Source organism: Engraulis encrasicolus, chromosome 1 (assembly GCF_034702125.1).
Source record: "Engraulis encrasicolus isolate BLACKSEA-1 chromosome 1, IST_EnEncr_1.0, whole genome shotgun sequence".
Taxonomy (NCBI): domain Eukaryota; kingdom Metazoa; phylum Chordata; class Actinopteri; order Clupeiformes; family Engraulidae; genus Engraulis; species Engraulis encrasicolus.
The window spans coordinates 48991016-48999901 of NC_085857.1; positions in this window are offsets into that span (position 1 = coordinate 48991016).

Consider the following 8886-nt stretch of genomic DNA (forward strand, 5'->3'; position numbering starts at 1 on the left):
AAAACAGTACTCTACAGAACGTTCACAGTATTAGTATTGTTAAACTAAAAGTGCTCTACAATATTTATACAGTAGTATAGGTAAAATAACGGTACACTACAGTTAAAAAGTTGAAGATGTACTGTGAGATAGCAGGCAATTACTGGGTCATAGTTGCATTCATGAATATAGCCATGGCAACTTCCCTCCCACCCATCATTCTCCATACCCTGGCCATGTTACCGCCCCACCGTCCCATCGGTCACCATGACTGAAGTGACTTGAGCATGATACCATGCCGCCACTATGCTATATTGAGATGCTGGTTTGCGGTGGTCCTTTGAATGTGTGGGGCATGAATACAATTTCAGTGCAGGCCTACGCAGTGCTATGTTACAATGACAATGGGAGTGTGTGAGGGGGGCTTTTTAATGTATCAGCTCTTGATGAGCCAATGATGAAAATAGCATTGGTCAGTCTGTAAAAACGTAATTTGCACCAAGTAGCACAGCAAAAAAGCAGCACTACAAGCTAGCTCTCAAAGCAATGCCTAATTTGCAGCAGGCACATTATATGCAACAATGCCACAAATGATGCCACATACAGCAAGTGCCACAAAGCAAGCTTTCACAAAGAGGAAAGTATGCAAGCCTGTAAGCAAGCTTGTAGGCAAGCAAGTGCTATGCAGGCCAGCCAGCAGGCAGGTAAGCAACTGAAGTGTTGATAGTTCAGATTTAGGTGCTGTTTCCACGTAGCAGGATATTTTCTTAGCAGGGTATTTTTTTTCCTCCTGCTACGTGGAAACGCAACATGTGGATAAAAAAAATCCTCCATTGTAACAAATGCGTTTCAGACCCCTAAACAGGATATTTTTTTCTCCTGCTATTTTTTTCTCCTGCACCTGGATTTTAAATACTGTATCTGCTACATGGAAACGGAAGGCCAAAATCAATGCAAAACCAATGCAACCAGGAAAAAAAAATATCCACATATGAAAATATCCAGCTACGTGGAAACAACACCATATATACAGGTGCAAGGGTACCATATGACCAGAGTCATCAGGCATTTGGGAGGTGAAGGCCATAATTGAATAATGGCATAACAGCCCTTAGTACTCAGGTGAGGCCAGGCACTGATTAGCAGATTGGTTTAGATGGGACTGCTTGTTGCAAGAGTGTTGCAAGTTCTTAAAATGTTTCAGCCATTCATACGTTCATCACTATCAAAATGCATGTGCTACTCATACTTTGCTGCATCAAGCACTTTTTAAGTATTGTAGTTTCCTTAGAAATTGTTTCATCACGTTTGATAGTATCAAAGAATCTTTAACCAGTGAGAATGTTTTACGTTCTTCAGGTGGTATTGAAGCTTGATGGTGATCACGGACAAGTGGAGGATGAATGGGTTTCAATGGTGCTGCCTAAAATAACTTGGTTGTTTCCACAACGGCAAATGCTGCTATTGTGCAGTACTTACTGTTTATGCTCAATATGTGACTCAAAGTAGTATTTTCACAGTAGTTGTCTGTTTTTTCGAAAAACAGTAGAATGCTGTTGCAGAATTGCCCTAAATTAACAGCTATTTTTTACAGTGTGTCTTAAATGCTGACGAAGTTGCTGATGCCGCGAAATCATAGCCTACCATGTTGATGAAGGCTATGCACGCGCAGCGCCATGTAAGATACCAAAACGTTGCGTGAGGAATGTAATATCTCGCGGTTCGCTTTTTGATCAGGGCTTTAGTAAGTCCGCGTGGCGTTATTGACAGCTGATAGACAGCCAGCACAACAGTACCCTTTTCATGCTGACCGTACAATAGACTAACCTTGCGAGCTGCAAAGGCGAGCCACATGCTGCTCGAGAGTTGCGCAAGGAGGACCAGAACTGTGTACCGAAAATGTCCATTCAGAAGTTGACGTCCTTCTGTAGGCTATGCCTGTTTTGTTTTGACTACTTTTCTAGACATTCTTCTTCTCTGTCAGCAGTCACTGGAAGCAGCAACAAGCGCGCTGACGCTTTCAAAATAAAAGCCACGAACGACGGTCATAAAAGGCAAAAAAAAAAAAAAAAAACCACGAAAATTGTCGGGCGACATTGACCTCAATAGTTAACGCACCGTTAACGCGTTAACGTTGCCCAGCCCTAATAAATATTCAATTTCTTATACAATTTATGATACAACTCCATTACAACGTTCTTAACTAAACTGACCCTCAAAAGCAAATGCTCATGAAAATATCATTATAGTTAAACATTACAGTGTTTGCCTATTACTTGCACTCAATTTCCAAAAATGTGCTCATTGAGTAAAAACTCTACACACAATTCCATAACATAAAGCAGTTGGAAATAAACTATTCACCCTAATGCCAAATGCAAACTCTGCCATCAAAACCTAATCATTGCCATAAAAACGAATGTATCTTTTGTCAAAACCTCACTTTCATGTCAAAGTCATTAGCACCAAATGAGAAAACGAATTAGATCAACATCAAAACAGCTTTATACACAACAGTCTTTCTTTTTGTAACAGTCTATTCAGTCTCACAGAATGTACATGAAGAGTTCAGTTGCAAAACCCCCTAAGTGCCTTTTCAGATATTAATCTTAATTCATTTTTATTTAATACAAAGCTATCAAAATTGCATTTTTTTTATTTTATTTATGTAATATAACTAATTATATATATTATCAAGTACGTGAATGTAAATCAAACCAACAACCGGGTTCTCTAAAAACATAGAAGTTCAGGTTTTCAGAAATGGAGTTTGGGGGTTTTGCATCTGAACTCTTGACATCTTCACAAGACCACAAAATTCAATATTGTACATTACATAACTGCACCTTACAATACAGGACATGAAGCATAATATGTCTCAAACAGTTCATCACTCTAAACACCACAGTCTAATCGGATTAGAGGACTTCATGTAAACCCACCTAGTGTGTATGTGAGCTTATGGACGATTTGTTTGTGTGTGGGGTATATACTCACACATTTTCAAACATCTATGATATAAATATGTGGTTGACATCAACATGCTGGAATGAAAATGAAATGGTTAATGAACGGTACGTTGTTTGTTTGGGTATGAGGTATTCTTCACGAAATACAATATATGTCCACAGACACAATATGCAGCTGTCATCTACATGACGTTATCAAAATCATATAATGTTCAGTCAGTTTGCTCAAGTGTTGGTTGTGTTCTGAAAATTACACTATTTCTACGAACTATCATGTTCACATTACCTAATAACATGTGATGATGAAGACGCAAGGCTACTCTTGGCATGTATCAGGCTAGGTTTTAGGTAGTACGAGAGTCAGTCAATGCCATACTCCATACTTTTGAAACGTTTTGCTATTTGTTGTTTTGTTTGAGTGTAGGAATGTGTGAATTTAGCATATAAGCAATCAAAGTAAAACAAATAAATGCAAAATAAAATAAGTGCAATGTAATATAAAGAATGCAACTTTGTAACTGGCAGACTAGTGGTTAATTTTGAAAGCATGTGTTCTATTGTCTGTGTCTAAATCTAGTCATACATCCAGTGTGTTTTTTTTTTTTTAACAGATGTGTTTTCACAATGACACTTTGAAATTATACTTTTGAACGAAGTATCTTGAGTATAAAATGGTGTGCAGACAGCTGGAGTCCGTGTGTTGCGTAAAGGAGCAAGTGCTTTGCAAAACTGGTAGAAAGTATAATTCTTGACTTTTGTTTAAGGTAAAGCAACATGTGTTTAAGTTATAGTACCAACAACTTACCGGTATGCTACTTTGGTTAAAGCATCGGTCTATAGTGTTTAAGCAGTAGGCAAAAATGGTAAATATCTAATTGCAGTGGCATACCATGTTTTTTTAAAACTGAAATAGTTATAACATCCCATTGCCTGGACAAAACGCATATGATGGTGCAATGGTGCCGCAGGACATGTTCAGGAGACATCTCAGGCATGGATACATCTCAGTCACTGTGCTTTAGGTCAAAGGTGAGTAAGTGGAGAGTGGTTGTCAGAAAACTACAAGACCCCTATTTTTGAGTGATGGTGCAAATGTAAAGTGTTAGAAATAAACTGTGTACGACACTGAACCAATCAATGATTATAGTATACAATAATTAACTGCTAGTTAAGCTCATTTAATTAACTGCTAGCTAAGCTCATTATAATTAACTGCTAGTTAAGCTCTAGTTATTAGCCTATTTCCTTAGCTATCAGTTATGCTCATCCAACTCTATTACAAGGGCCTCAAAAACAACATTTATTCATTACTTAACTGTTAGGTATGCTCATCCAATTCTATTATAAGGGTCCCAAACACTATTAGCTATGCATTAGTTAACTCAGTTATTATTTTCTTATCTAGTTATGCTCAGCCAACTCTATTATAAGGGTCCCAAAAAGCAATATTTATGCATTACTTAACTATTAGTTAAATAACAATATGCTATTAACTTGTAACACAAGATAAGTTATGTAATAGTTAAGTAATTGCTTACTAATGTTTCACATATGCATTATTAACAATTTATATGTGTCTAATGTGCCAGTAATTAATGATTATTAACCCTTAGTTAAGTATTAGGTAAAGGCTACTTTACTGTTACTGCCTATGTCAATTTTAAACATGTTTACCATATGAATAAACAAAAAGGTCCACTGTGTAGTTCATTAATCAAATGAAAGCTGTCTAATCACAAATTAGTTTTTTCATGAATTTTTACTACTCTCAATATCTAAGACTGTAAGGCATGTATTGTTACCCAGGCTCCAACCTTGTAGTGACGCAACACCTTCGGCTACACTCACTCTACTCAGGAAAATGTACATTCGGGTTCCCTACACAGCGGGAAACTCCACCCACTTTGTCGGGAACTAATCAACTTTGAGCATTTCCAACCGTCCTGGGTAGAGGCGTGTTCAAGGCAGTGACGTGGTTTAAGCAGAGACGTTCTATCGTGACTAAGAAATGTTTGGTTTAAACTTTGGCTCAGCCTGTTAGGCCAGTCAATCTAGCGTTTGACCCGGGACAAATTGCAATAGTAATCATTCCACGTTTTTTTATAATCCCTGGGTATGTCTAAATAACATATTAAAAATCTACAGCTTTATATTTAGTGGAACATACTTTTTTTCAAGGTCAAAGTTGGAGATTTCCCATTCATTTTCCCATAGGGAGACAATATAGGAGATACTTGGGGAATAGGCTAAAATTTTAAACAATGAGATATCAATTTGAAACTTTCACAGTAATTTACTCAAGCAAAGACAAATATTTTTTGTATTGCAAGTTGTCTGAAATATGATGATTAAATATGCAAATGAGATCACATCTACTTAAATATGTGATAAATTATGCAACAACGGGCAAAACATAAAACAAATTGCAAAAGTAATGATTCACACTTTTTATTGATACTTAATCCACCCTACATCACATATGAAAAATCTACCTTCATCACTTTAGTGGAACATACTTTTTTGAAGGTCAGAAGTAGCAGATTTCCAATGCATTTTGCCATTCAGTGGGTAAAATCGGATACTTTTGACCTTGGGGAAAGTATGTTCTACTGAATTGATGAAAATAGATGTTTAATATGTGATGCAGAGGGGTTGAAGGATCAATATTATGTATGAACCATTACTATTGCAATTTGTTTTAGGCTTGGTCTGTTACCACAGATCTTATCACATATTTCAGTACATATGACCTCATTTGCATATTTCATCATCATATTTCAGAAAACTTGCAATACAAAAATTGTTTGCCTGAATGTGAGTTAGCATCTGTGAAAGTTTCAAATGAATATGTCATAGTTTAAAATTTTACCCTATTCCCGTTTTATTTCCTACACTGTAAAAGATTTCAGACTGAAATTTACAGCTAATTGATGGGGAATAATTGCCTGTAAATTGCTGTAAATTTACAACAAATTGCAGACAACAGTTGCCAGCCAGTCGTTTAAAATTACAACACTGTTCACTGTGGGATTTTGAGATATATTCTGTTGCCGAAGCCATCAAAAAGCCAAATTGAACCACAGGGGGGCTGCCACACCTGAGCATCGTTTATGCTCTATGACCTGCCCATTGTCTGTATAAATGAACAAACCATCATTGGCCTCTCCCATGCCCTTTTAGCAGAGAGAAGCCCGTTTTGAATTGCACTGAGCTGAAATTAGCGCACCTGGGGCCTCATGTACGAAGCTCACTTACGGACAAAAAAGTTACTTAAGTTGTTTTCCACGGCCACGGTCAGATGTACTAAAACAAACTAGACGTGGAAAACTGCGGATCTCCACGCGAATTTCAGGGCTGCTGTGGAAGTTTCCGTAAGCGTGGAAGTTGCCGTAAGTGGTGCATTGCGTCTTTTTGGCGGCACACAGCGGCATGCAGCACAACTACATGTGTTGTACGCGGTCGGAAATATTGCAGAGATGCAGTCAGTTAACGTGGATTTTAAATTAATGTTGAGGCGCATGATTTAAAAAAGATGAAGAAAACCACCTCAACCATATTAGGCTATTGTTGAGGCAGCTGATTAAAATGAAGCGGACTCATGAAAATATCCTGGAATTACAACGAAATTGGATGCCCATCAACAGCATTATTTAGCAACTATTAAACATTGAATAGCCTATTTTCTGGATCTGCGATGCGTCTTCTCGCATTTGTTGGGAACGTCCTCACCGGAGTGCTTGTCTTTGTCTTTTAATAAGGCTACTGTAAAATTAGTTCATCAATTGACAGGTGATTTTTATAGGCTAACTGAGTTGGCTGCAAGTTATTCATACATGTGTCGTAGCCTATGTGTACATGTGTCATCTTTCAGAGTTATGACCGACATAGCCTAAATGTTTATTTGTTTGTTTGTTTATTTGCAATGTGTTTTGATGTAATGCCTTTTAAATCTAACTTGTTGGGAAACCTGCATTGTACTGCAGTATAACATGACAGTTTTTGTCAGCAGTCCTCACATCAAGCATTACCAATGCCTGCTTTTATACACGCCAAAGTAATTTTTTTAGGGTATTGCGCGCTGCCTTTTTCCTTTTAAATTGGCTACCTCCGAAACAGCGCCTTCACCTCGCATCATGATTTCCCGCGTTCCCCTTCCCGCGTTCCCTTTCCAGTTCTTTCAACCAATGAATGCACATGAATGGGTCTGTTCATACTAATTAGAATATTCATATCGAATATTGAAGGGAGGAGGCAAGGCGGAGACTTGGGCCCGCTTGTGCTCGTGCCTGTGCGCAAGATTTCACAGCCAAACCTGGTTACGCACTTATTGATACATCCGGATATTTTTGTCCGTAAGTAACTTTCAAGATTTTCGCGCCCGCACTTTCTTGGTAGGAAATCCACGCACTTCTTTGTACATGAGGCCCCTGGACGTCATTTACAATCAGCTGACTCATGACCAAAGAAGGTAGATTGGATAAGCAGTATCACTCAATGGAAAATGCATTGGCCACAGTGTGGTATGAGGGTGTTGCTTTAATGCCATAGAACGAATACATTTATGCTTAATGACATGGACATGCACATGGTCGGTGTGTGCGATGCCATGATTGACAGAATTTGTACTCCACAAATTCGGTCGAAAGAGGACATCCGGTTGTCAGTGCTCAGTTTGTGGCCAAATTTATTGCAGCTGTTGGTCAGCATTAATTGTGGGGGATAATTAAGGACAGCTGACAAACATTTACTGTATCCTATGACCTGTTCCACACTTTACCATGCTTCCAATTTGACCATGGAAGAAGAAAATTGGACTCCCCTTGCTATCATTCCGTACTACGCTCCGATGATGTCTGTAAACCCTCCTATCTCTACCTCCTTGCTCATGACCAGGTGTGTGCGATTGAAGAGTTCAAATCAGTTCAAATCCTCTCCACCTCTATCAGGCCTGTTTGCATGCTTTAAAAACATCCAATCAGAATGTGACCTGAGGTTCAAAATTTCTGCATGTGGCTTTGCATACATTTGCATTAGGACAGCAGCCCTGACAAAACAGATCTTTACAACAGTATGTTGTAAAAATTACTATGTGCTGCTGTACATTTACAATTGTGAATTGTACTCTATATGATATCCCACAATGCATTGCACATTACAACAGTGAAAAGTAAACTGGTATATACGACTTCTTGTTGTAGAATTCTAATGTGAAATTACAACAATTATACAGTGTGTATTCTCTCCCTATGGAGAAATGAATGGGAAATCTGCCAACTTTGACCTCGAAAAAAAGTATGTTCCACTTAATATAAAGCTGAAGATGTTTAATATGTGATACAAGGGGGGTTTAAGGGTCACTTAAAAGTAGGAACCATTACTATTGCAATTCGTCCCGGGTTTGGGCCTTTTTAGAGCTAGATTGACTGGCCTATGTTCTGCCCTCAACCAGTAGCAAACCAAGGGAGGTGGGTCAACCACACCATTTAAGATTGTTAGTTGTTATGATCCTGGTCAGACCAAGTCTCGAAGAGATTTGAAAGTCATGGTAATGAGGCAATGTATTGTAGAAATTGTAAATGTTCTTTCAAAGGGAGGTACCGCACCTTTTCTCTTGATGCCGGGTGGGTGCGTAGGTTCCAACAGGAGGTAAACTATAGGATCAAGGAAGGGGAACTCGCACACCTTGTATGCCGATGCAATAGTTTCCTTTTATTGCATTTTCTTGAACTGAGGATGATCTGAATGGGACTGAAACGTTTGCACTGTTCAACGTTGCAACGTTTGCACTTGGGTAGCACTTTTTTATTTTTGAAACATGCAATAAAAGGACACTATTGCATCGGCATACAAGGTGTGCCAGTTCCCATTACTTGATCCTATTGTAGAAATTATAGACATATTTGGCTGCAAAACCTAGTCTGAAATGAGTTGTGCCAAA